Consider the following 27992-nt stretch of genomic DNA (forward strand, 5'->3'; position numbering starts at 1 on the left):
GCAGCCGCTTAACGACTGAGCCACCCAGGCGCCCCAAGAGAGGCTATTCTTATGGGATTTCCAATTAATGGCAGGAAGTTTTGAAATTCTCACACGGTCATCTGATCCTGTAAGATTTACAGTTCTGTTTTCATGTCAAACAAGTCCTATCAGTGCCACATAATCATCTAAATTTCTGGTTGCTTCTCTGAACTAAAATACTGAACCTCTTGAGGTTTTCTTCTTGCTGTCTGAAATTTATGCCAGATAAGCCTTTTTTAGAGAGTACATTCAGGTTTCTATATTTCATGTTAAGAAAGACATTCAGTGAGTCAGTGTGGGGGTTAAGCTCACCTTCTCAGAGTGATATTGAGCTCCTGATAAAATATAATCATTATTAGACAAATTTCCTCAAAATAGAAAAGTAGTTATCTCAGATTTCTAATACCAAATAAGTATTTTTACGTTTTACTATAATACATGTATTTATTGTACCTACTAGGTATGATATATACATATAATGGAATATTATTCAGCCTTAAAAAGTAATGACATTCTGATACATGCTACAACATGGATGAACCTTGAAAACATTATGCTAAGTGAAGTAAGCCAGTTACAAAAGGGCAAGTATATGATTCCACCTAGCTGAGATATTTAGAATAGGCAAATTCATAGAAACAGAAAGTAGAATAGTGGTTTCTAGGAGTTGGGCTGAGGGGGTATTGGGGGGTTGTTGTTTTTATGGGTATAGAGTTTCACTTTGGGATGATAAAGTTCTGGAGATGGATGGTGGTGATGGTTATACAACATTGTGAATGCACTTAATGCCACTGAATTGTATATTTAAAATTTTATGTGTATTTTGCCACCATAAAAGAAAGACTAAATGTGTGATTGAAGCACAGTTTTTATATACAACACAAAAAGTGTGATCCATGAAAGAAGAAAAATTGATAATGTGGACCATTAAATTTTAAAATGTCCATTCTGTGAAAGACAGTGTTCAAAGAATGGAAAGGCAAGCCCCTGGCTAGGAGAATATATTTTCAAAACATGTATCTAAAGAAAGATATGCATGCAGAATATTCAAAGAAGTAGTAAAAAAAACAAAAACAAAACTTCACAATAAGAACATAAACTCCTCAAATTAATTAAAATGAATAAGGCAACATGAGTAGACACCTTAATGGATAGTATATATAAATGAGAAATAAGTATATATAAATTGCTCAACATTGGTGAATTATTGGAAAATGATATGCATTGTGCATTAGAGAAAAATAAAACACCAATGGGATACTCCACTCATCTAGTGAAATGGCTTGAAAACCAAAAACTGACAATACCACTTGCTGGTAAGGATGTGGGACAACAGGGAATCCTATTCATTGCTGACTAGGAATTCAAAGGGTACAACCTCTTGAGAAGACATCTTGCCAGAAAAAAAAAAATTAAAAATAAAAACAATAAAGTAAAATTTTACATTATGTATATTTTACCGTAATAAAATAAAGGTTAAATGTGTGATTGAAACTAAAGCAAAAAACTTCAAGAAAAGAAGACATGGAAGGATGACAAAGACAAAGATAATAAACCATTTCTTAATGACCGAACAACTGTTAACACTAAGATGTCAGAACCAACAAATTGTGAATAATAACTGAAAGCCAGATCCTCAGATAATTTAATCCTTGAGAAAGGACCATGGAAATAGAAGGATAAGATAACTCAGAGCCATCACCAAATTAATTCCAATAGACTTGATCACTGAAACAGCATTACTATCTTGTAACTTTTTTTTTTAAACATTTTATTTATTTATTTGACAGAGAGCAGGAGAGCACAAGCAGTGGGAGAGGCAGAGAGAGAGGGAGAAGCAGGGCCCCCGCAGAGCAGGGAGCCCGATGTGGGGCTCGATCCCAGGGCCCTGGGATCATGACCTGAGTCGAAGGCAGACGCTTAACTGACTGAGCCACCCAGGCACCTCTCTTGTAACTTTTAAAAACTCTTTGTACATTGTTATATGGATAAGAACATTTTAAGCAAAATGTTGAGATTACCATTGTTCGTACCTTCCTATTGATTTCTCATCGCCAAATTTGAATTCATCATCAAACACACTGGGTTCTGCTTCTTGAATATCTTTTAATTTGTTCTCTGGTTTTTATGGCAGGTCCTTAATATTTCTTGCAGGAGTTACTAATTCTGTTTTCTTCTCCCTTGAATGAGTCCTCAAAGTTTCCATTAAAGTAGTCTTGCAAAAATGCAGATGTGATCTATCAGTTGAGTCATTGTTCAGTGGCTTTCTGTTTACAGAGATTCATGATGCCCAATTTATGTAATCGTTATTCCTGCTACTCCACACTTCACTTTCCTGGATTATGTGAATAGTTCAGTATATTGGATTATGCTTTTCCATCCTCCAAGAAGTCCTTTCTCCCTGTTGTGCACCTGGAAAAACCCACTGCATTTTTCAAAACTCAATTTACACGGTATTTTTATTGTGAAGTCCTTTTAGTGTTGTGATCACACTCTCCTTGCTACCATTGCACTTTTGCATGCCTGGTTATTGCATTGGCTACACTGTATTTTAATTGTATTTTTTACATATCTCTGTCTTCTCCTAGGCAACATTGCTTGAGAACAGGGACTGACTTTTTTCATCTGTTGATATTGCCTTAGCATGTTACTTGGTGTACGGTGGCTAGCCATAAAAATCAGATTTCAGTAAATGAAAAGTAGTTATATACATATTACTTATTATCATTTTACAGATATAACAGAAAAAAATGTGAATGTTGCTGCTTGAAAGTTCACCTTTAGTAAATGGTGGTGGTACTTGACTCCACTTAACAATGATTTTTTCCACTATTTTATGCATTCCTACCTTATGTCTCTTGTTTATTTTTATGTATGTCTTTATGACTAATCCAGGAAAAACAGATGTGGGGGTGGAGGTAGGCCACAGGCCATATTTGCTGGAACAGTAAAGAAATGGTATGTATTTTTGGTAAGAAAGTCCTGAAGCATACAGGTCTACATTCTCCCTCTGAGTCATGTAGAGGGATCTGCTTCCAGAGGTTTTATTAGCAGCTAATCAGGATGTTTTTGCAGAAGCCTCCTGATTAGCTCTTAGAGTACTAAGAGTAAATCAGGGTTAAAGTAGTTTCTGATTTGTTTTACATTGTAAATGTGTTTTTGTTTTTTTTTAAATGCTGGGGTGGGTGTGGGGAGTACCAAATGTTCCTCCCCCACTTCTGATAATTTAGTCATGTCAAGAGAGCTCCTTAGATACTTTAAGCTCTGCTTCTTTATTTACTGTGCCTCTAGGGTGGTCAAATGATGTATATAGAAAGTTTAGGAAGAATTAACTGGGTATGCTTGCCTTGACTAACTATGTTCTCTTCCTTGAGAGTGCGAGTGGGTGTCTTCTGTTTCTCCCATCCTGTGTATTACAAGTTGGTAATCTGCCCAATTCTGGAGTTCAGTTATAGGGCCATTTAGTTCTCATTCAAACTGGGGTTCTCAAACCTGGGTTATCAATAACAGTAAAAGGAATATTTCAATCTCTGTCTTTCCTCTTTTATTTCCTAACCTACTCCAGACCTAGATGTAATAAGGTTGTTGTACTTTATTAGGATCATTGAAAGATGCTAACATTTGGTGCATTACCTGGGAACACAGAAATAAAAAGGAGCAGAAGTTTGGAAAGTAAAATGTCTATGTGGAAAGTGTCTTGGTACTGCCAGAGAAGATAGTTTTGTTCCTTGGTCTTTCTTACATGGCAGGACATTGTGACCTTTGGAACAGTTTGAACATATTTAGGTTAGGTCAGGCAGATTTGTGCAGTAAACCACTAACACCTGGGAAAGGTTTAATGCCTGCTATATTAGTTCCCTGTGGCTGCCATAAAAATGACCACAAACTTGGTGGCTTAAACAACAGAAGGTTCCTCTCATGGTTCTGGAGGCCAAAAATCTGAAATCAGGGTGTCAGCAGAGCTGTATAGATGTTCTACGGGAGAATCCATTCTTGCCTCTTTTAGCTTCTAATGGTTGCCAGCTTCCTTGGCTTATGACCACATCACTCAGTCTCTGACTTTGTCTACACATCACCTTCTCTATGTGTCCATATCTTCCTTTTTTTCTGCCTCAAATCTCCCCCATCCTTCTTGTATAAGGATGCTTGTTATTTATTGTATTCAGGGCCCACTTAGATAATACAGGATGAAAACCCCATCTCAAAATCTTTAACTTAATTATACCTGCAAAGACCTTTTTTCCAAATGTGCTAAAAATCATAGATTTCAAGGACTAGGATATGGACATGAGGGGCCATATTTTGGGGGCCATTATTCAACCCACTCCACAAGCTGTAAGATACTTTGATTTTGGCTGATGACCTCATGGAGAGTGGTAGTTTCTGTAGTCACTTAAGTAAAGGTCTGGCTTAAAGAAAGGGGGCCTTGGGGAGTTGCAGGAGGCTGATGAATGACTAGAGCAGAATAAAGAAGGAACCGGGGGATCTTCAGGCACTGGACTTTAGGGTGCCCAAAAGTTTACAGGGCAGGGAAGTCTTAGGCAGTTGCCCACCTAGCTTACTTTTCAGTATGGCTTTCCTAAGTAGGTTTGATTGAGACAAAGACTCAATTGTAGGGAAAAGTTTTACAGGACTTGTCAGTATGACATATATGGCTTGCCATAGGTCAAGTGACTCCATTTACTGTGTGGACCCATTGACTCTGGATTTGTCAAATATATATGAGAAAGAAATGTTCTCTAAGAGGCAGCCTTCTACAGTCTATACAATTCATAGCAGCAGGCAGTGAAAATGGCCACAGTGGCACAGGAATGGGAAACATACACTTCAGGGGCTGCGGATGCAATGCCATTGAATAGAACAGCTAATCAGTTTAGTACGGCAGTGTGAGCAACAGGGTGATCAGAGGGAAGTGACCATGTGTGACAGATGCACAGTACTGTGCACTGTACGTTGCAAATTCACAGTACCAAACCTCATGCTGAAAGAGTCCTCGTTCTGAGTTCACAGGTCAACAATGTCAGATAAATAGCATAGATTAGTGGGCCTCCTAGTGAGGCTAAAAATCAAAGACTATCTTTCTCTCCAATGCCATTGAGTTTCTGCTATGTTCTTTGGGCACATTCTGTACCAGATTCTGGGAACAAGAATTTGCCTAGTTCAAGTGTTCTAGGGATTGGGAGTTGGCTTGCTTTCTACGTGTTTTGGTTGTAAGGCTTAGTTCTGAAAAATCAAGTTTTCTTACTAACTCTCTATCTTCATTAAAGGCTAATGATTCATGAGAGACCAGTGAAACAGCTGAGGCCCTGAGAGGCCTACACCCATGTCAGTGAGGGAAGTCAAAGCTACAGATTCCAGGAGCCCTTGATCCTACTCAGGCACTGAGAACCTTGCCACTGAGAATGAACCAAATAAGACATTTGGGAGGACTATTTAGGAGCATTTAGGATTTTGGACTTTTAATTCACAATAGCAAAGAAACATGATTTCAGAATTGGGCTTTGATACTTTGAGATCTTCATCTGTAAGAGGGTTTGTTCTGTGTCCTTTAATTTCTCCCTGAAGAATTTGATAATGGCAAGGGTTTACTTTCAAGTTTGGGACATTTCTATGATTCTCAGATTGTATTATTGGAATGACTTTATATATTTAATCTTAATTTGTCATTTAACCTCATCAAATTTCTGTAGTTAATTGTAATTTAGGATGGCTAATACAGTATAGGGTTTTCATCAGTGGATATGAATAGCTTTGGAGTTAAGTTAATTAATTAATGCAGTTTCTCACCCATATCAGAGACTTCTGGGATGAAAATCTAACTTGCCCACCAGTGAGACTTAAGGGCGTATTTCAATGAGTTAAGTAAAAGCAGGGGAGTGTTGGTGAACATTTTTCTTCTTCATTTCTAATATATCCTCCATGGGAAAGGAATTTGATTAGTATAACTTTGACCTACCTGCCCTTTTACTCACTGATGCTGGGTAGGTGAAGTGGCCTACTTGACAGAGTTGAGAAGAATAACTGACCATGCTTTGCTCAGTTCTTCTTTTCTTCATCTTGGAAGTGAGACAAAAGTTCTTGCTCCCCAGTGCTGCATGGGCATGGGTCTTACATAGGCATGCCCCCCTGTCACATGGGTTTGTCTAGAACCATCTTGCTACAACAAAGTGGGTAAATCTAGTGTTTAAGTCTAGAGTGCAGGTAACAAGACTCACTTGGCTCTCTGTTAAGCCAAGTTTTCCAACATGGGTGCTGTCATTTAAAAGGTGACATCATGTGTGGGTCCCAGCAAAATGAAAATGTATGGCCCCTTGTTTAAAATGCAAGGAAAAAGTGCTTATATTAAAAGCATTTAGACTGGGGGCATCTGGGTGGCTCAGTCAGTTAAGTGTTCAACTCTTGATTTTGGCTCAGGTCATGATCTCAGGGTCCTGAGATAGAGCCCCGTGTCAGGCTCCCCAATCAGTGTGGAGTCTGCTTGAGATTCTCTTCCCTCTCCCACCCCCAGAAGTCTTGTCCACTTGGAACCTGTGAATGTGACCAAAGACATTTTTTTTCAGATGCAATCAAGTTGAGATGAGGCCATACTAGATTAGGGTGAGCCCTAAATCCAGTGCCTGCTGTCCTTATGCAGAGAAGGATTTGGAGACATACATAAACAAATAGAAGGAAGACAGCCATGTCACAAAAGATGCAGAGATTGAGGTGGTGCAGTGTTGCTGCCAAGAACAAGGATTTCCAACAACCACCAGAAGCTGCAAGAGGCAAAGGATTCTCTTCTAGATCTTACCAAGGGGCATGGACCTGCTGGCACCTTGATGTGGGACTTCAAGCCTCTAGAACTGTGAAAGAATAAATTTCTGTTGTTTAAGCCACCCAGCGTGTAGTACTTTGTTATGGCAGCCCTAGAAGGTTAATACAGTATTTAAATATAAAGTTCTTCCCTTTTTTTCTGTAGTCCCTCTCATCATGACCTGAGCCAAAACCAAGAGTTGGATGCTCAACTGACTGAGCCAGCCCGGTGCCCCACACAATTCCTATTTTGTAGTTTGCATATGTGTGTGTGTGTGTGTATTTGTAACCGGACAGTGGAAATACTGTACAAACTAACTCAACTGTTTTTATTTATTTTATTTAATTTCTTGGTAAATACACATTCTACCTTCCCTTTACTGATGAGTAAGGAAGGACTAAAAGGAAAAGGAACTGTGGGTTGCCCTCTCTTGTCTTTTCCATGTATGTCATCATTCTCAGCATAAGTAGTTGGCTAATACTGGGAAGTAACGCAAGTAAGAAAGGATAGGATAGGATTCTTTGGCCAATCTTGTTTCTTAGAACATAATCACTTTCTTTCTGCATTAGAAGTAACTTTTGGTTCTGAGGTGCCTGGGTGGCTCAGTCAGTTGAGCATCGGACACTTGATTTTAGCTCAGGTCATGATCTCAGAGTCATGAGATCAAACTCCACATCGGGGTCCATGCTCGGCAGTGGAACCTGCTTAAGGTTCTGTCTCTCCCTCTCCCACTGCCCCCTACCCCCTCTCCCTCTCTAAATAATAATAATATTTAAAAACTTTTTTTTAAAGTAACATTTGGTTTACGTGGAAAGTGTGGCATCTCAGAACTGTTAACACCTTCATTTATTCAGTTGTCGATGTGGCCATGAACACAGATTTCTGGTGGGCCCACAATGCATGGGAACTCGGTAAGACTCCAAATGAGTACAAAATAAACATATTATGGAAGCCACATGACAAGCAGGTAAAAGCTATATATGAATGTGGCCGCAGAAATGTTGACAGACACACATATTGCATGTTATTGCCTCTGCTGACATGCATAATCTATTGTCCCATTAGCTTCATACACAAAAGATAGATAAAATTATTAAGAATTTCAAGACAGCAACAGCATAACATTAAACCAAGCATGGGGCCATTCTAAGTGTAGGGCCTGGGCATCGACATGTTATCTCATAAAACCAATCGTGAGTGACCTTTTCTTTTTAATTGTAAAAAACACATAACATGAAATCTCCCCTCTTAGGTTTTTAAGTATATAGTATAATTAACTATATGTACATCGTTGTATAACAGATCCCTAGAACTTTTTCAGCTTCAAACTCTATACCCATTGAACAGCAACTCCCCATTTCTTCCTCCCCTGAACTCCTGGCAGCCACCATTCTACTTTCTGCTTCTATGAGTTTGACCACTTTTGATACCTCATGTAAGTGGTATTGGTCCTTTTGAGACTGGCTTATTTTACTTAGCATAATGTCCTCCACATTCATTCTTGTTGTAGTATGTGGCAGGATTTCCTTTGTTTTTAAGGCTGAATAATATTCTATCATATGCATATACCATATTTTGTTTATCACTTCATCTGTCAATAGATTTTTCGGTTGTTTTTAACCTCTTGGCTATTGTGAATAATGCTGCAATATACTAGGAATACAAATATCTCTTCAACATCCTGTTTTTAGTTCTTTTGGGTAAACACCCAGAAGTACAATTCCTGGATAATTTTTTAGTTTTATTTTTAATTTTTTGAGGAAACTCTATCCTGTTTTCCATAGTGGATGTACCAGTTGACATTCTCACCAATAGTGTACAAGGGTTCCAATTTCTTCCATCTCACCATTTGTTATTTTCTGTTTTGTTTTGATAATGGCCATCCTAACAAATCTGAGGTGATATCTCATTGTAGTTTTGATTTGCATTCTCCTGATGATTAGTGATGTTCAGCATTTTTTCATGTGCTTATTGGCCATTTGTATATCTTCTTTGGAGAAATGTCTATTCAAGTCCTTTGTCCAATTTTAAAATCAGGTTATTTGTGTTTGTGGGTTTTTTTCCTTGCTATTGAGTTGTAGGAGTTCCTTATATATTTTGAATATTAACCCAAATATTTTCTCCCATTCTGTAGTTTGATGTAGTCCCACTTGTCTATATTTGCTTTTGTTACCTGTGCTTTTGGTGTCATGTCCAAGACCAATATTATGAAGCTTTCCCCCTTGTTTTTTACTTCAAGGAATTTTATAATTGTAGGTCTTTCGTGTAAGCCTTTCATCCATTTTGAGTTGACTTTAGTGTATGGCATAAAATAAGGGTCAAATCTCATTATTTCCCATGTGGCTGTTTAGTTTTTCCCACACCATTTGTTGAAGAGCTGATCCTTTCCCCATTGTACATTCTTGGCACATTTGTCAAAGATTATTTGAATCTATATATGCATGGATTTACTTCTGGAATCTCTATTGTTCCATTGGTCTGTGTCTGTCCTTATGGCAATACCATACTGTGTTGATGACTCATTTTGTAATATGTTTTGAAATCAGGAACTGTGAAGTCTCCATTTGTATGTGTGTGAAATCTTTAGGGTTTTCTACATATATGATCATGTGATCTATGAACAGAGATAATTTTATTTTTCCCTTTCTGATTTAGATGCCTCATATTTCTTTTTCTTGCCTAATCGCTCTAGCTACTACTTCCAGTACTACATTGAGTAAAAGTAAAGAGAGTAGGCATCCTTGCCTTGTTTCTAATATCAGAGGGGAAGCTTTGTTTTTCACTATTGAATATAATATTAGCTGTGGGCTTTTCATATATGGCCTTTGTTCTGTTAAGATAATCTCCTTCTATTCCTAATTTAAGGAGTGTTTTTATTATGAAAGGGTGTTGAATTTTGTCACATGCTTTTTCTGCATCTATTGAGATTCTCGTGTGATTTTTATCCTTTGTTGCACTAATGTGGTGTATCACATTTATTGAATTTTGTATCCTGCATCCCTGGGATAAATTCCACTTGGTCATGGTGTATGATCCTTTTACTGTGCTGTTGAATTTGATTTTCTAGTATTTTGTTGAGGTTTTGTACAGCAATATTCATAAGGGATATTGGGCTGTAGTTTTCTTGTAGCATCTTTGTCTGGTTTTGATATCAGAGCAATGCTGGCCTCATAACTGAGTTTAGAGGTTTTCCTTCTTCAATTTTTTGGAAGACTTTGAGAAAGATTAGTATTTGTTCTCTTTTAAATGTCTGGTAGAATTCAGCAGTGAAGGCTTCTTATCCTGAGTTTTTCTTTTGTTGGGGAATTTTTGATTACTGATTCAAATTTTCTATTTCTTCATTATTTATTCTTGGTAAGTTGCTAGGAAGTTATCCATTTCTTCAAGGTATTCCAATTTGTTAGTGTGTAATTGTTCATAGTACTATTTTATAATCTTTTTATTTCTACAGCATCAGTTGCAATATCTCCTCTTTCATTTCTGATTTTATTCAAATCCTCTCTTTTTTCTTAGTCTAGCTAAAGGTTTATCATTTTTTATTATCTTTTCAAAAAACAACTAGTTTTGTTGTTTTATTGTTTTTCTATTCTCTATTCATTTTATATTGTATTTTTAATCTATCTCATTTGTTTCCGGTCAGATCTTTATTATTTTCTTCCTTCTGCTAACTTTGAGTTTAGTTTAATGTTCTTCTATTTCCTTGAAGTTTAGTTAGGTTGTTTGAGATCTTTTTAATGTAGACATTTATCGCTATATACTTCCCTCTCTACTGTTTTTGCTGCATCCTATAATTTTTGGCAAGTTCTTTTTTTATTTTTGAGTGTCTCAAGATACTTTCTAATTTTCCTTTTGATTTATTCTTTGACCTATTGGCTGTTCAAGAGGGTTTTATTTAATTTCCACATATTGTGAATTTCCAGTTTTTCTTCTGCTACTGATTTCTAGTTTAATTCTATTATGGTCAGAAAAGATACTTGGTATGACTTCAGTCTTCTTAAATTTGAGACTTGTTTTATGATCCTACCCTGGAGAATGTTCTGTGGCACTTGAGAAGAATGTTTAATTGCTATTGAGTGACATATATGTATATGTCTGTTGGGCCCATTTGGTCTACAGCATTGTTCAAGGGCTCTGTTTCCCTATTGATCTGTCTGGTTATCCTATACACTATCAAAAGTGGGGTATTGAAATCCCTTACCAATATTGTATTGCTGTCTATTTCTCCTTCAGTTCTGTCAATGTATGCTTCATATATTTGGATGCTCTGATGCTGAGTGCATGTGTATTTATAATTGTTATATCTTCTTGGTGAATTGACCCTTTTGCCTATTCTTTGTGATGGTTTTGGCTCATGTCTATTTTGTCTGATATAAGTATGCCAGCGCTACCACCTCACCCCATCCCTCCACATGTTCTCTTTTTGGAATGTCTTTTTCAATCCTTTCACCTTCAGCCTCTGTGTGTCCTTAAATCTGCATGACATTTTGACCTCCATCTTTAGATGTTCATTTTATTTCTCAGCTTTTTCAGAGTCTGAGTAGGGTAATGTGCTCTTTAGTGTTTACCACTTTGAAGAATTCAACAAAATGTTTCACTTAAGCTGACCCTCTTCTCTCCTACCTCTGGACTTGAATTTCACTTATTACCTATCTTATTCTCTTGGAACTTAGCAGACAAGGTTTAAATGGTAAGCTTTCTAAAAGGAGGACAATATGCTTGTTAAACTCAACTCTGGTTTGTTGTGTCAATTCTGTAGAAATCATATTAAGTTGTTGGCTGTTAGCACCCGTGGGAATATTTCTAAAGTGGAATTTGAGCCTGACACTCAGGTTCATTAGACACTGAATTAAGGATTTTAATAGAAGAATAGGCTGGTCTGTTCTAGAGGAAAAGTTTATCAAAGTATGACTTTTGGACTGTCTGCATTAGGCTTATCCTTACTGAGTCATTGAATGTCTTCTCCCCAACTAAATTTTAAGCTTCTTATAGACAAGAACTTTTTTTTTACAGCTCTTGTTCACCATCCCCCCCCAACAACCTAACCATGCCTAGAATAGAAGATGCCTTCCAGGTACCTGTGTCAGTTTATTTTAAACAACGTAAGTGCGTGAATGTTTCCACTTCTCTCTGAGAAATGAGGCTGCATTCCACAAGATTTAAAAATCAAGCTTTTAGGGGCGCCTGGGTGGCTCAGTCATTAAGCGTCTGCCTTCGGCTCGGGTCATGATCTCGGGGTCCTGGGATCGAGCCCCGCATCGGGCTCCCTGCTTGGCAGGGAGCCTGCTTCTCCCTCTCCCACTCCCCCTGCTTGTGTTCCCTCTCTTGTTGTGTCTCTCTCTGTCAAATAAATAAATCTTTAAAAAAAAAAAAATCAAGCATTTAAATCTTTGTGAACCCATAGATCCATACATATTTGGCATAACTGTCCTCCTTCTGCACAACTCTAAGATGATCAGATCAACGTATGGTCATTAATAGTTTTTAAGTACAAAGAAATAATACGCAAAGGGAAAGAAATTGCTTCTCAAAAGAACTTCTTCCACTAAAGTGAAGACTAAAGGTCAAAAAGTCAAATTAATATGGGATTTTTCACTATTATAAGTGATAAAAAATACTGACAAGAAATATTACAGTGCTGATTGCTATTATCATCTTTTCAATTTCCATTACAGTTGTTTATATTATTTTCATGGGATTTCAGTGAAGTTATTGAGGTTTTTATAATAGTCATATTAAAAAAACAAAATCTCTTGAAATACCAATACAAAGAAAAATGAATCAGAACATGAAAAATGTTTTAGACAAGTTGACAACATATATTCTTTACTCATTTCTCTTTTTGAGAGGAGTTCCATCTTATTCACACCCACATGTACAATACACTGAATAAAATATAACCAATCACCCGATAGGGATAAAAAAGAAAGACAAGGTGCTTCCAGAAAACTCTTCTCTATTACTCCTACTATCTTAGTGCATTTGGCAAATAAAAGCATTTTGAAATATTCTCTAAATTTTTGTATTATATTTTATAATGATTTGCTTATTTATCTCAGTGTAAATTTTACAAACACTTGTAGAAATGTATTATTTTAACATTTAGTATTTGAATATTCCTATCTATTTTCTCTTTTCTCCTTTGTCCCCTATAATGATCTTTTGGATAGACCACACATACCCCTTACTTACTCCCCCCATTCTACAGCCTGTGCACATGTAAAATAGCTTTTTGGGACAGATTAATGTGAATTTGATTGAGTTTGGATGGCTGAAGAATACATAGTTTTTACATCTCAACATTTTAAAAGTGCGTTTTGGAAGTAACCCTAGTTTGAGTCCAAAATCTATTGATTTATAAAATGCATTATAAAATATACCTAGATATGAGCAGTAAAATGGCGAGGCTATATTGCTGGGAGTCTGTTTACAAGAACAACTGAGAAAAAATCAAGGGGAGAATGTATTACAACCAAGAGTCAGATACAATAGGTCGATCGAACAGAATGTAGATCACAGAAATAGATGCACACATACAGGGATCACGGATTTTCAGCGAAGATGCAAAGCCAATTCAGGAGAGAAAGGATAGTCTTTTTTTTTTTTAATTTTTTTTTTAAGATTTGTATTTATTTTATTTGACAGAGAGTGTGAGAGTGAGAGAGAGCACAAGCAGGGGGAGTGGTAGGCAGAGGGAGAAGCAGGGAGCCTGACACAGAGCTTGATCAAGGGACTCAGGGATCATGACCTGAGCCGAAGGCAGACACTTAACCGACAGAGCCACCCAGGTGCCCCATGAGGAAGGACAGACTTTTTGACAGATGGCACTGGAGGCAGGTAGTGCTTGGGCAGCGAGCATAGATCGCCATATGTAGGAGGATGAACTTTGCTACTTACACCATTATAAAGAATTAACTCAAAGTAGATCAAAACGTAAATCTATGAAACTTCTAAGTGAAAGCATGGGACAAAATCTTTGTGAACTTGGATTAGGAAAGATTTCCTAGAGATGAAACCAAAAACAGGATCCTTAAAAGAAAAAAATATATATATAAACTATGTAGGTTTCATCTGAATTCAAAACTTCTGCTCTTTGAAAGACATTATTAAGATAATGAAAGGAAAGCCACAGACTGGAAGAAAACATTTGCAAATCATATATCTGAAAATATTTGTGTCTAGAACACAAAGAACTCTCAAAACTCAGTATATAGAAGGTTTTTAAAAGCTAGAAACATGGGGAAAAATATTTGAAAAGAGATTTCGCCAAAGAGACATACATGGATGGCAAATAAGCACATGAGGTTGCTCAGTGTCATCAGTTGTTAGCTGAATGAAAATTAAAACCACTGTACACCTATTGAGTAGCTAAAATTAAAAAGTCTGACTCTACCAAGTGTGGGTGAGGAAGCATAGGAAATGGAACTCTTATACACTGCTAGGGGAAAGGAAAATGGTACAATCACTTCAGAAAACTGGCAGTTTCTTTAGACGTTAAGCATGCACCTACCACATGACGTAGCCCTTCAACTCCTAGATATTTATTTGATAAAATTTAAAGTATATGTTCATACAAATACTTGCACATGAATGTTCATAACGTCCTTACTTTTAATAACTAGATATTATACCAACTCAAGCATCCATCAACAGGTGAATGAATATGCATACTGTGGCACACTCATAGAACAGATACTACTCAGCAAAACAAAGGAATAGACTATACACGCAAAAATATGGATTAGTCACAAAATAATTACACTGAGTGAAAGAAACCAGACAAAAGATTCCACACTGCAGGAATCAATTTACATAAATTTCTAGAAAATGCAAACACCTATAATGATAGAAAGCAGATCACTGGTCGGTCACCTGGGGTATGAAAAAGCAGGATGGGGAAGAGTGGAAGGGGGTTATGAATGGTCACAAAGAAACTTTTGTGGGTAATGGATATGTCCATTTTCTTGATTGTGCTGATGGTTTCATGGCTATATGTTTATTTTGGAACTTAAAATTGTGTACTTTAGGGACACCTGGGTGTTGCAGTCAGTTAAGCATCTGCCTTGGGCTCAGGTCATGATCCCAGGGTCCTGGGTTCAAGCCCCACAGGGGGTGGGGGGCTCCCTGCTCGGAGGGGGGCTGCTTCTCCCTCTTCCTCTGCTGCTCCCCCTGCTTGTGCTCTCTCTCTCTCACACTCTCTAAGTAAATAAATAAAATCTAAAAAAGAATTGTGAAATTTAAGTTTGTTCAGTTTATTGGGTGTCAATTATATTTTTATAAAGTCATTAAAAAAGTCAAGAGCAGAAGTTTGTCTTAACAGGAACAGACCAAGGAACACAAAAGTCTAGTCTTATCAGCTGAATTTTTGTGTAGTTTTATTTCCTTTAAAATATATATCCTAATTCTTGTGAGAGATGGGACTCTTAATAAAAGGTAATAAAGCAGTGTTCATAGTTACCACAGCAGTAGTATTTGATACCCTCTCGCAATGTGTTACAGAAAAGGAGAAAGTGAAATTTACCTCACATCCGCCAGAACACCAGTGGCTTCCTTGCTTTGGAGGACCAGAGCCCCACTCAAAGGCTCACGTCCATGGCTCAGGTGGCAGAGATGCCCAGGGATGGTGGTGGCATCTGGTGATAAATGGTTTGCTTGTGGCTGCTGGCGACTGTGGCAAGATGCCTTTTTGTGGCTTCATGCACGTGGAGACTGTGTAACCATAACCGGAGCAGGAACAGGAGAAAAGCTAGAAGTTTCCCCATGGAAATGGAGAGATTGTGTTGGTGTCACTTTGGTAAACATGGCTTATGCACAAATTATCATTTTTCAAAGATAAATGCAGTTCTGATGATTGTAGGATATAAATGCTTTAAATGAGCCCGAAATTATTGCCATCAAATTTCTTGGATTTAGGAAACTTCTCTGGATTGAATCAAGACAAATTGGTAGCCACTAGCAGAAGGCCATCATGTATAATAAGCTCCCACATCTCAAGGGAAATTCTCTTAATTTGTTATGTTTAATTGATATTTCCAGTGATTCCAAAAAGAGAGATATATAAAAGTGCCCTCATTCTCAAATAATTAGGAGATTAGGAAACCGTACTGGTAATCCTAAACCTTGTATTTGAAATGCTTCCAGATTTAAGCCTTTTGAAGTGCTATGTTTTCTCAACTGCTTTTTTTTAAAAAATATATATATTATTATTTAATGTTCTTTGAATCACAACTCTCCTACAGGGGATGAATATGCCAAAACAGATAAAAACATCTATTTTCAAAAGGCTTTCTATTTCAAGTTTCATAGGCTCCCAAAGTTTATATAACAGAGTCCCAAGCTGTTGCAAAGGTTTGACAGGCGTGTTTCTCAGCAGTCCTGGGATTTATGTTAGGTGGCTTTTAGTGAAGATAAAGCAAAGAAAATTTACTGAATTCCTAAGTAACCAATGGTTGAGCTTCTTATTAATATTCTTAGTGGTGGTAAATGATTCTTCTCACTGTTCTGCCTTAGCATTCTTTATGTTTTTTTCTTCCTCCAGAGACTACTTGGCCATCTTAAAGACACAAGTTTGTGTTTAATCATTAGAATCTGAGTTATCACTTTTCCCTTTTTTGACTCCTCTGTACTGCTCGATTACTTTGGCATGTTTAGGTTTTGTTCATTTGGTAATATCAGACTGCATCTTAAGGAAGGGTGTGTGATTCAGCTGAAGATGATTGTGTGTGCAGTAAGGTAAGGCTGCTTAGGTACCTGCGTCCAACCATTTTACATATTTTTATTGGTGACTTTTCAGAGATTCGCTAACATGGTTGAACATGGTTGGACTGAGTAGGATCCCCTGGCTGCCTAAATCATTCACCTGATAAATCCTGATTCTCATAGGTAGAGAGAAGGTTGTTACAGGTCCAACACCTGCCCCCTGAGGGCTTCAGAGCTCTCCTGCAGGAAGCCAGTGTTGAGCAGGCCCCTGGAGAGTCACAGAGATTCACAGCAGGTGATCAGGGGTGGCAGGGAGAGTTATGGCTGCAAAGTACTCCCATCCTGGATGAAGCATGCCTTAATAGTCAGTGACAGACATCAATTATCCTACCCTCCTCCTTCATGTGTTAGTAAACACATGAGTTAAGTGATTTTTGTGTGCATGGGCTGCAAATCCTCTGGAACTCTGCTTCCTTGAAATAGTCATATATTGCAGTGTTCCCGTCTCATAGAGGATTATATTTTAGATGGGAAAGTGGAAGAAATAGTTCACATAAACTCTGCAGCTGAGGCTATAAAATATAGGTAAGCAGGATGCTTCTTCAGGGAATATATGTTTTTTAAACTGTCTCAAGACATATCAGCCCTTTACTTCCCCAATTTGAATTATTTTTAGGCAGATATCAAATTGTATGATATCTTACACATTGCATTTTTGAAATTACCTACACTACCCCCTCCTGGATTGACTCATTTTACTGAGCCCAAAAATTCTTGTTTGGTTCCTAATAACCCCATGCAACAATAGCTACCTCTAAAGTCCTCTGACCAGGAAAGTTCTGGGGATATGTTGTTTTGGCTTCTTTCTTGATTATTAGTGTTATTGCTTTATAATATGTCCTACTAATTCACAGGGAGGAACCTAGACGAGTAGAGAACCTGGTTACCTGGCTTCTTAGCTGGGTGAATTGCTTAATATGTCTGGAATTTAGTTTCCTCATCTATAAAATGGGAATAAGAATACCAGCCTGCCTGCCATATGTGGTTATTTTGAAGGTCAAATGAAACAATGCACTTACAAATATTTTGAAGATTGTTATATTCTGTAGGAACACACAGTATCATTACTACTGCTTTACTCTGTTACTGTTACTATCACCACTCTGCTAATAACAACACTGGATGAGGTGCTGCCGAAAAACTCTACTCATTGCATTTAGTGAGTCTGACTTGTTTTGCACAAGATAATATTACACTTTATATAGCTTAATTTTTGTCTAGGAGCCAGTTTCCACTTGAATTTTTATTTTATAAATAATTATGGAATAAGGCCTGATTAGAGAATAAAAAGAGAAAATAGTATTTAAATTGAAAGAACAAAGAGAAACAAAATCAAAAAGTGTATAAATTGTGCAGTTCTGCTGGAGGAATTATCTGTTTTTATTGTCTGTTTATTTCAGACAATGGTCCTGTATGAGATTAAGCCATTTAACATATTTATTGTGATTTCGACACTCAAAGGGATCGACTCAGCCTCTGTTCATCTGAGGAAGATAAAATGCACACTGGGCGGAACCCTTTGTGAGGCTCTGTCTGTGAAAATCATAGCATTGCTCAAACCCCATGTACACTCAAAATCTCTGGAACACGTTTTGTTAGAAGTAAATAGATTCCTGGCAGTCCTGTGCCTGAAATTTCTGAGCAGCTTGACACTCCAGTTTATCCCTGGAGGGCATTATTAGTCACTCTATTATAAAAAAAAATGCAGAGATAATACGTGTGTCTATATAGTATGCATGCTGAGTAATAACCAAGAGGAATGGAATATTTTCACAGGCTGCTAATGGGGAAGCTTTGCTTCCACATCAGCCACGCCTGTTGGCTTTTTACTGTCCTGCCACCACAGCATCATCTACGTGGCCTAACGGGAAACTCTGATTCCACACTTAGCATTTGTTTTCCCAGCCACAGATAAATAAAAGAGAGAGCTAGGCCTCAGTGGGTGGGTTTTCATCCAGGCAGACCCAAAGCTGATGATCAAGTAGGTCTACAACACCTGAGTTCAAACAGGACCGGTTAGCTGAGGAGCAGGCAGGGGAAGAGGTAACTAGCTCAGGGTCAGACCACTCTCAGGGGCTTGAGTCAACTGAGACCACAGCCAGGCCTGCTAGAGGCCACTGCTCAGCCATGACAAGGAATAGAGACCTTCCTTTAAGAATCAGTTAGTGGTTTGTCGCAATGAAAAGCTGTAAGCGAGTCAAAGCTCTGGTCATCACTGCTCACCTGGTATCTGTGACTAATATAGTGTATGGGGCTCCGTGGGCCATTTCCTTTTACATTGTTGAGCAATCACATGATCTAAGGATCTGTTGTTTTTCTTGCAAAATTAAAAAAAATGCATATTTCACAAAAAGTATTTGGCTTTACAGAAAATGAAGGAAGTATTGCTGACTCTGTATTATGAGTTGCTTGAGAATCAAGGAATAAGAATGTTCGCTTATATGAGAGGCTGACATCTGCAAATAGCCTCCCCCACTTCCACCCCCATCCCCAAATATACCGCCTCCTGGTCAGTCCAAAGCTCAACTGGCACTCTCACACAGGAGGTTTTTCATTACCCAGTCTGACACCCCATTCAATTATTAAAGAATGCCCTGTTATATTTATTACAGAGGTAGCTGATATTGCTGCCAATTGTCGAATTTTGGTTTCCTGTGGTTGATTTTCATGCATGAGGAACACACAGCTGCTGGGTGGGTGCCAGTGCTCCATCAATCTCTCCAGGCTGCCTCGACCTCAGGATATGTAAGAGTAGCGGATAAATTGGAAGATCAATGACTTGTCCCTCCTGCCGCACCAGCTGCTATTGAGAAATTAATATGAGGATCACTATAAATAAAAGATAAAAGATGGTATGGCTTACAGTGTAAAATATTAAGGCTGGACACAATGTGCTGGAGGAATCTAAACCAAAAGCTAAGCAAATTAACCCTGTAAGGGCCTTCTACCACCTTTCTGGAAATTCAGTTTGAGAAAGAGAGATCATGTTGTAATGTGATAAGGATCTCTTACTCGATAGAGAGAGTCAGGAACACTAATGAGATAGTGTTCCTTCCCTTTTCTCCTTCCCTTTTCTGTGTCTTGGAGTTTTAGGACTGGAAGAGATTGCAGAGATCATTTACCCCAGACACCTCATTTTTCATGAGGAATCTGAAGACCAGAGAACTAAGTGATTTGCTTGCATATTTGCAGCTAGCTGGTGACAAGGTTGCTAATGGACCCCAGTTCCAATATTCAGTCCTTTTTTTAATCAAGCTATCTCCTAACAGGACAACTCTTAATAAAATCCTCGTTTTTGTGCTCTCTAGGGCTCTCTTAGAAGAGCACTAATTTGTAATCATGCCAGAAGCAGTAAAAGATGATGGTATTTGTTAATATGCACTCAAGACCAAAGGTCTACGTGTAGCATGATAAAAATGTTTGACAGATATCATTTACAGAGCACCTTTGATTCTGAGGCATCAGAGGACATTATCCATGTTTCTCCTGAGGGGGGATGAAAGGGGACGGGTGATCAGACTCAAAACTATATGCAGAGCCCAAGAAAGAGTTTGGTGAAGAACAGGAAAAGTGCTGGTTGTATTAGGAGAATACTGGTTGTGGAGGAAATTGAGGCCCGAAGGGGAGCAACTTAACCACACATGAGAGCTGAGGTTGAAGAGTCGTGGGTCAGTGTTTCAGGCTGAAAGTCTAAATTCAGCTGCTGGCTCTGATGCACTATGGGTGTGTGTTAATCTGGATGGCTCCACCCCAAAGTGGCTCTGAACCCCTGGGGTCCCAGTTTCAAGTTCCACTCTGCCCCTACTGGCAGCACGGGACATGAGAAGCAGGACATTTGTTGCCAGACAGCTCAGTTCTGTGTATACCTTGAGTTGCAGTTCCTTCTGGCTGCTTCTCAGGACAACTAGATGGGATTTAGATTCCTTAAAATGCAATTATGAATCTGTTGGCCTTGACTCTGGGTTCTACCCACGAATTTATTTGTACTCGGCAGAGAGCATTTAATTTCTCATCTCTTACGTCACTGAAGCCTCTCTTTAGAGCCTCTCCTCACTCTCACCTGTTAATAATCAGAAGTCAGCTACATGAATCATTCAGTTCAGGCTCCATAGCTTCTGAAGACAAATGCGCTTGAAAAAAGAATAGTGGGATGCTGATTTTATTTAAAGTCAAGTCACCTACTGGGTGACAAAGGCTGATTCTCTCTTTAGCAGGTTAAAAAGAATCCCCAATCTGAAACTCTCGCTTTTTTAAAAACAAAACAAAACAAAACTACTGTCAGTGCTGTTTCTTAAGGGTCAAAAAGTATGCATTACAAAAGGGAGAAAAAAAAATTGGAGATCAATGCCAACTCTCCCTGAAGTACCTGCCTCAGTTGAGAAATGAATATCAAGATCACTATAAATAAAAGATAAAAGATGATGGGGCTTTTTAGTAAAACATGAAGCCAGTTACAATGTGATGTATCAAGTTTAACCAAATTAACTCCCTGGGATAAACAGGGGCTTGGTTTTTCCTTGGATTTGAAAAATGAACTAGTATTAAAAAAATAAGCTTATATATGAAGGGAGTCATCCAGGGGCTCAAAAAGGAGAATTCCATTTCTTTCCTTTTAGGTAGTCTCTCTTAGACACCTGCACAAGATTTGGAAAATGCTTTCCCTTGGGTAACAACAACAAGAACAAGAGGAATCACTCAGCATTCTGCAAAGGTGCACCAACTGATCTTATTGGTTGATGTGGTAGCTGGAAGCTATGTTTAGGGGATGGAGTTATTTTTTGCATTTTAATCCACAAGCTTTGCTCAGGAAATATGCTTTCCATTAGGATGTACACAAATCATTTTTCTAATATACCATTCATTAGATTAATGTTAGTATTAGACCTTCGTAGAGTGCATATGTGTCTTGGGCATTTTTCCAGAAATGCATTATGTAACACATGGATTTCCAATTCATAATTGCAAAGGTTTCAAAACCTGAGCTTCGGAGGAGACTTCAGAAATAGGCTAGCTGCAATGAATTTTTCACTCCTGTGTCTAACTAGTCTCCCCACATTGTGTCTCTTTTGCAGAAAATGAGATCAAAATAAAAATAAAATCTTGGTCCAGTTGGAGCAATTATTTTGATCTGTTGAGATAGATAGCCAGAGTTTTTGTCTAAGTCTGTTGGGTATAGACTCCTTTTCCTGCATGCTTTGACCTTCTCTCTAACCCTGAAAGAATGTAGATGGGTTGGGTGACTCATTCACTTTTGGAGCGGTGAGCTGAATTATTTAGCATAAGCAATGGGAAAAGTGGAGGAGTAAGTGGGGAGAAATAATTTTAAGTTATATCTTTAGCTGGAGGAAAATTGGCCTACCTACACAAGAGTAAATATGGCATATGCAATGATTCAAATACTCAAAGATGTCTGTTTTAGCAATAAAGACTAGATCTGGACACAATCCCTGGCATAGTCAGACATACACCTGCATGTTCACTATATCAAAAGAACCACAGAAGTGTGTTGAAAACTGCTTAAGTGAGAGACATAAACACAACTACAGATCAACGGACAGGAATTCAAGACTTTAAATGCTGGACTGCTGGCAAAGCAGTCAGCAGGGTAAGCTCCAGCCAGTTTTCAATTGTGAGACACTAGGTTCACATTGCAGACATGCTAGAATGTTTGTTCTTCCCTGCCCAATCTTTTAGGGAGGATATTAAACACCCCTGTTAAATGTCTGCAAGTGATTGCCAAAGTGAAGCTTTTGGAAATGATGGCTGTGATCTTTAATAAGGTTGTGCCCTTGTCAAGAGTCTCAGAATTTCCAATGTGTTTTCAAATCAACAATTTTTTTTTTTGGATGATATACATGTCTAACTCACAGCGAGAAATATCCACATATAGTTGAAGTTAGGGACCAGCTGGTGGAAATTTATATGGTTATCTCCTGACCTAACCTTTAGGTTAAAGAAATGTATGTATGTACGTACATACATACATACATTTGTATGTATGTAAAGCTAAAGAGTATGTAAAGACTCATACATACATTTGTATGTATATAAAGCTGAAGAGTATGTAAAGCTAAAGAACCTTTAGCTTCTTTTTGTTCCTTGGTTGTGGTTAAGCTAGATCTTGCCTCAGGGGCTTTGCTCCTGCCATTTTCATTTTTCTGGATTATTTCCAGAGAGTTTTCCGTAAATGGCTCCATTCTATTCCTTGGCACTCGCTCCTTAAAAATATTTTGTCTTGATTATCCTAGTAGCCTAACTTAGTCACAGTTTATCTTATTACATTATTTCCTTCACAGCACTTACTAATTTTTCAAGAATAGTATGAGATAATAAAAATAACACTTACCTTTTTTGTCTATTTGTATTTAGATGAACTTCTTCCCGAAGAACTCAAGCTCCACTATGGCAGAGATTGTGTTACCTTTCTCATTCCCCATTCTACAGCAGCCTTGGAACAGTGTCTGACATGGTCACTCAAGGTCTGTTGATTGAGTATGTAAAGAATGTTATGAGTACATGAATGGGCTTGGAATTATTTGAGGTCACTTTTCATGATGGCTAGGGTTAGTGATTAAATTAAAATTGTAGGTCTTAGAGCTGGAAGTGATCTTGTTCACTCTCATAGTTGGGGCAAAACTCTCCCTTCTATAGCATCTCTGATGGGTGATCAACCAGTCTGTGCTTGAACAACTGTATGTGAAAGACATACCTATGATACTGTCTTCTTTGGCTTCAGAGAGATTGCAGCCTTCTATGGTGGTTTGTTCCCTGCTATACACGTATAATTAGGAGGAAACTCTTTGATTTATCCAGAACCTTCTCTCAGTCCTCTCACCTTTTCTTCCTTGTTCTAGTTCCTAGGGAATAGACAGGACAACGTTTCTTCTAAATTACATCTTTTCGGTTTGTATGCCTTCTTATCAAAAAATTAGTGCAATGCTATGGCAAAATTCACTTTGATTGTCTCCCACTCAGTCCCACATTTCATATTAGTATTTAGAGATAATTTGTCTTAATAGTCCACATTATATTTGAGGGAGTATAGAAATAAAAGAGATGTAGGGGGTATGCCAGAAGCAGTCAGACATATTTTAACTTGTCTTTAATGTATTCAGTGCTGGTGCTATGGGGAATTGAGTGGTATAGTCACAGAATTATTGCCATTGCTTAAAAAATCTATTCATAGTGAGGGCCTCCTGGGTGGCTCAGTCGTTAAGCGTCTGCCTTCGGCTCAGGTCATGATCCCAGGGTCCTGGGATCGAGCCCCACATCGGGCTCCCTGCTCAGCGGGAAGCCTGCTTCTCCCTCTCCCACTCCCCCTTCTTGTGTTCCCTCTCTCACTGTCTCTCTCTCTGTCAAATAAATAAATAAAATCTTTAAAAAAATCTATTCATAGTGAAAGATATGGTAACTTGGGAAGCTCTGCTTGATGGGGAAAGTGTCAGCCACATCTTAGAGTTCTGAGTATTTCTCAAACAGTTGTGATACAAAACATCTCTCCTTCTTTTTTGGTGTGTTCAACTAGTCTACAAAAAGCATACCTCATATTCCTAAAATATTGATGCCTTAGTTGACACTCTTTTGGGTCTTAAAGGACCAACATATGTGCCTGATAGTGTAGAGTTACACAGACCCTGGGTATTTAGGTCCTACTGAAAGCCCCATGGAGTCATTGTTGCATGTCTGTTCACCAATATGTATGAATGGGAGAAAATAGAAGTCCTGGCTTGTGGATCGAGGTAAGCCAAAACTCCTTTTATTTTCGCTGTGACAAACTGGTACAGAAGTATAAGGTATCTGAAAACAGCTTTACAGGTTCTGATAGAAATCTTAAGTGGGATGTAAAGAATATATGACAAAAAGAACAGCAAGTAAGTACTGCTGGGAAGCTTTTTCAAGAATAGTCAACACAATAATAATTATAGGAACGACAACAAGAAGATCAATTTTAAAAGATTTAGAATGGCACCTAGTTCTAAGCAAGCTGCATGTGTTAATTCCATGCCGTAGCCCTAAAAGAGGGGTGCAGTTATTACCTTATTTTTCAAATGAGGAAACGAGACACAGAAGTTCAGTAACAGTACTGAGGTCTCACCACTAAGAAGTGGTGGAGTTGAGAAAAAGACCCAGGCAGACCAATTTCAGAGCTGTTTTTCTGAACCAGTAGTTTATATACCATAGGTAATATTTATACATTTTGAAATCATTTTATAAGTACTATTTTGACCCATGAAGTGCACAGGGAATACCCAAGGAAATCAGCATTATAATTATCTTGATTTTCTTTAACAACAAACTGTTAACTTTTTGAAATTCAATATTCTTCCCAGCTTCTTAAAAATTCAAAAATTAAGAGCTAACAAAAATAAATGTATTGGAAATTCAGTTCTAGAGAGCAACTGAAAGAATATAGCCATGAGGATGTAAAAAAGGAAATAAAGCAGAAACCAGACCCCTAAACCCCATGATGAAGCTGCACATTCTTAGGTAAAGGGGACTTAGTGCTTCCTTAATACCTTGTTCACAGAAGCCAAGAGTCTCCCCTTCATCACGATTTGCTGTCTGATCCTACCAGGGTCATCTCCCTCTTGAAGTCTCTAAGTTTCTATAAAATGAGGGAGCTGGAACAACCCAGCTTTTAACAGTCTGTGCATTTGGGAGTCTAGGTAAATGCTGAATGTCTTTATCATGACAGTTTATTTTGTTCTTAACTATTCCTCTTCTCCTGATTTTTATGTAATTTTTAATACATAGCAGAAAAGAAAAAAAAAAAAAAAAAACAACAACCCAAGCTGAAAGTAACTGACACACTAACTCTAACTTTCCATTCTTATTTCACTGCCAGTTCAGCAGAACACCTTCTGTAGAATTCTGATGCAGACCATGAAAACACACTGTAAGAGTTCCAGAGTCTTTCCCACATGTGGTTGTCCTGTTTTCCACCAGCAGCACTATCATGGACTGTCATCTGCAAATCCATCAAAAGGAAATTAAGTAATAGAATATCAGTGCTATTGGAGGAAGAAGTCCTAGAACTGATCCTTACTGTGTGAAACTTCAGCCATATACAAAAATCAACATTAAAGGTTAAACCTTAAAGGCAGTATATTCCTGTGAATAGAGGGAGAACATAACACAAATAATATACAATGCTAACGTTAAGTATACACATATATACATATATGGTCTTGAAATTATTCAGAGATATTAATTGGATTAATTTTGGGAGCAATAGAGCATTATTTTTTTTTTCATAGAGAACCTTATTCTTTAAAAGACATATTCAGAAACACATATATATCCCTGCTGGGCTCTCATATATTCAATTGATTCCAGTCATTTTTCCATTTCATTTCCTCATTTCTAGGATTAGTCCTTTTTGGACAGGAGTTTATCTCTATAGAAATAACTTGTGTCATGACCCCAAAGTACTCAGGCTTGTTTTTGGCATCTGGGGGCATCTGGTGGGGAAGGTGACCAATTGTATGGCAGGAGAATTAAAAGGTGAACCTGAGAATGAGACTTAGGTCTTAATTTCAAAGGAAAAAGAGAAGGATGGCAGTGAAAACCGTTGGAATAAAGGACCTCCCAGAAGAATCAATTTTAGAGTAATTCATTGGTTAATGGCCACCCTCAATTTACCAGTGATTTGGGTTTATAAAGTATCCCTGAGTAACTGTATCACCCTTTCATAGGATCTATATAACCATAGCTTTTATCTTCCTGGAATTAGTTGGTGATAATATGCATAGAGAATGGGACCCGTGAATCCATGTCTCCCCCAAATTGAAGACACTCATTAGGGTATAGGTTTAACCCAAACTGCAAATGATTTATTCATACTATACCCGCTGAGGCTGTATCCCATCATTCTTATTCGTTAAAGGAGATACATGGTTGACTTTGAGAAGAAAAATTGCAGCATACTGACAAAATACTTTCAGACTTTTTGAACAAAGTTCAGTGTTCACCCACCAAAAGCAGATCAACTCATTTAGTGTTGTAGGAAATAATGTTCTCACTTTTTCATTGCCACTAAAGGAATTTTAACATTTGTTGGATATATCACCCGTAGAATGCCATGCTTACACTTATTCATAACAGGACCTATTATTTTTAATGCAAACTCATAAAAGAAGCCTCGAAATAAATACCCAGTGCTTTTAGGAGTCACATGGTTTAGGTTTCTTGGATGTGGACTCAGACTTGCATCACAAGAATTGTGATCTGGGCTTGTCAAATTATTTCCTTGCAACCAAGAAAAAATTGTTCATCTGAATTTAAAGTCCAATTAAATAAATGTGATGGTGGTTGATAAAGCCGACTAGAATAGCAGCTAAGCATTTGCAACGACGTGGATGGAACTGGAGGGTATTATGCTGAGCGAAATAAGTCAATCAGAGAAAGACATGTATCACATGACCTCACTGATAGGAGGAATTCTTAATCTCAGGAAACAAACGGAGGGTTGCTGGAGTGGTGGGGGGTGGGAGGGATGGTGTGGCTGGGTGATAGACATTGGGGAGGGTATGTGCTATGGTGAGCGCTGTGAATTGTGCAAGACTGTTGAATCACAGATCTGTACCTCTGAAGCAAATAATACATTATATGTTAAAAAAAAAAAAAAAAGAAGATAGCAGAAAGGGAAAAATGAAGGGGGGGAATCAGAAGGGGAGACGAACCATGAGAGACTATGGACTCTGAGAAACAAACTGAGGGTTCTAGAGGGGAGAGGGGTGGGAGGATGGGTTAGCCTGGTGATGGGTATTAAAGAGGGCACGTTCTGCATGGAGCACTGGGTGTTATATGCAAACAATGAATCATGGAACACTACATCAAAAAGTAATGATGTAATGTATGGTGACTAACATAACATAATAAAAAAATAGGCAAAGCTAAAAAAAAAAAAAAGAATAGCAGCTAAGTGTGTATGTTCAGGAGCTGGGCAGTCAGGGTTTGAATTTTAGCTCTACCACTATAGCTTTGCAGTCGTTGGCAAATTATTTAACCTCTCTGTGCCTAAATTTCTTCACCTGAAACTGAGCTTCTTCATCAATGGTAATAAATAAACGTAACAATCTCAGAGGGTTAATATAAGGAATAAATGATAAGCAAATTTCTTAAAAGCTTAAAGCAATGCATGGCTTATAAAATAATTTTTAAATGCTGGTAATTATTAGTAAAACAATATCCCCATATTGTTTATTAAATTATCTCAAAATAATAATAATAGGGGCATGTTATTTCAGTAGTTTTATTTTTATTTTTTGGTCACAAAAATTAGAATAATTTCACCTTTAACAGGAAACAAAAAGGAAAAACAGGTTCTTAACGTGGTCACATAATTCAGAAATGTTTCTAAACTAGTGCCATCTGCTTTGAATCTGTCATAGCCAGAGAAAGTTTATTGTCCCACTAAAGT

The sequence above is a fragment of the Halichoerus grypus genome, chromosome 14 (genome assembly GCF_964656455.1).
Source record: "Halichoerus grypus chromosome 14, mHalGry1.hap1.1, whole genome shotgun sequence".
In the NCBI taxonomy this organism is placed as follows: domain Eukaryota; kingdom Metazoa; phylum Chordata; class Mammalia; order Carnivora; family Phocidae; genus Halichoerus; species Halichoerus grypus.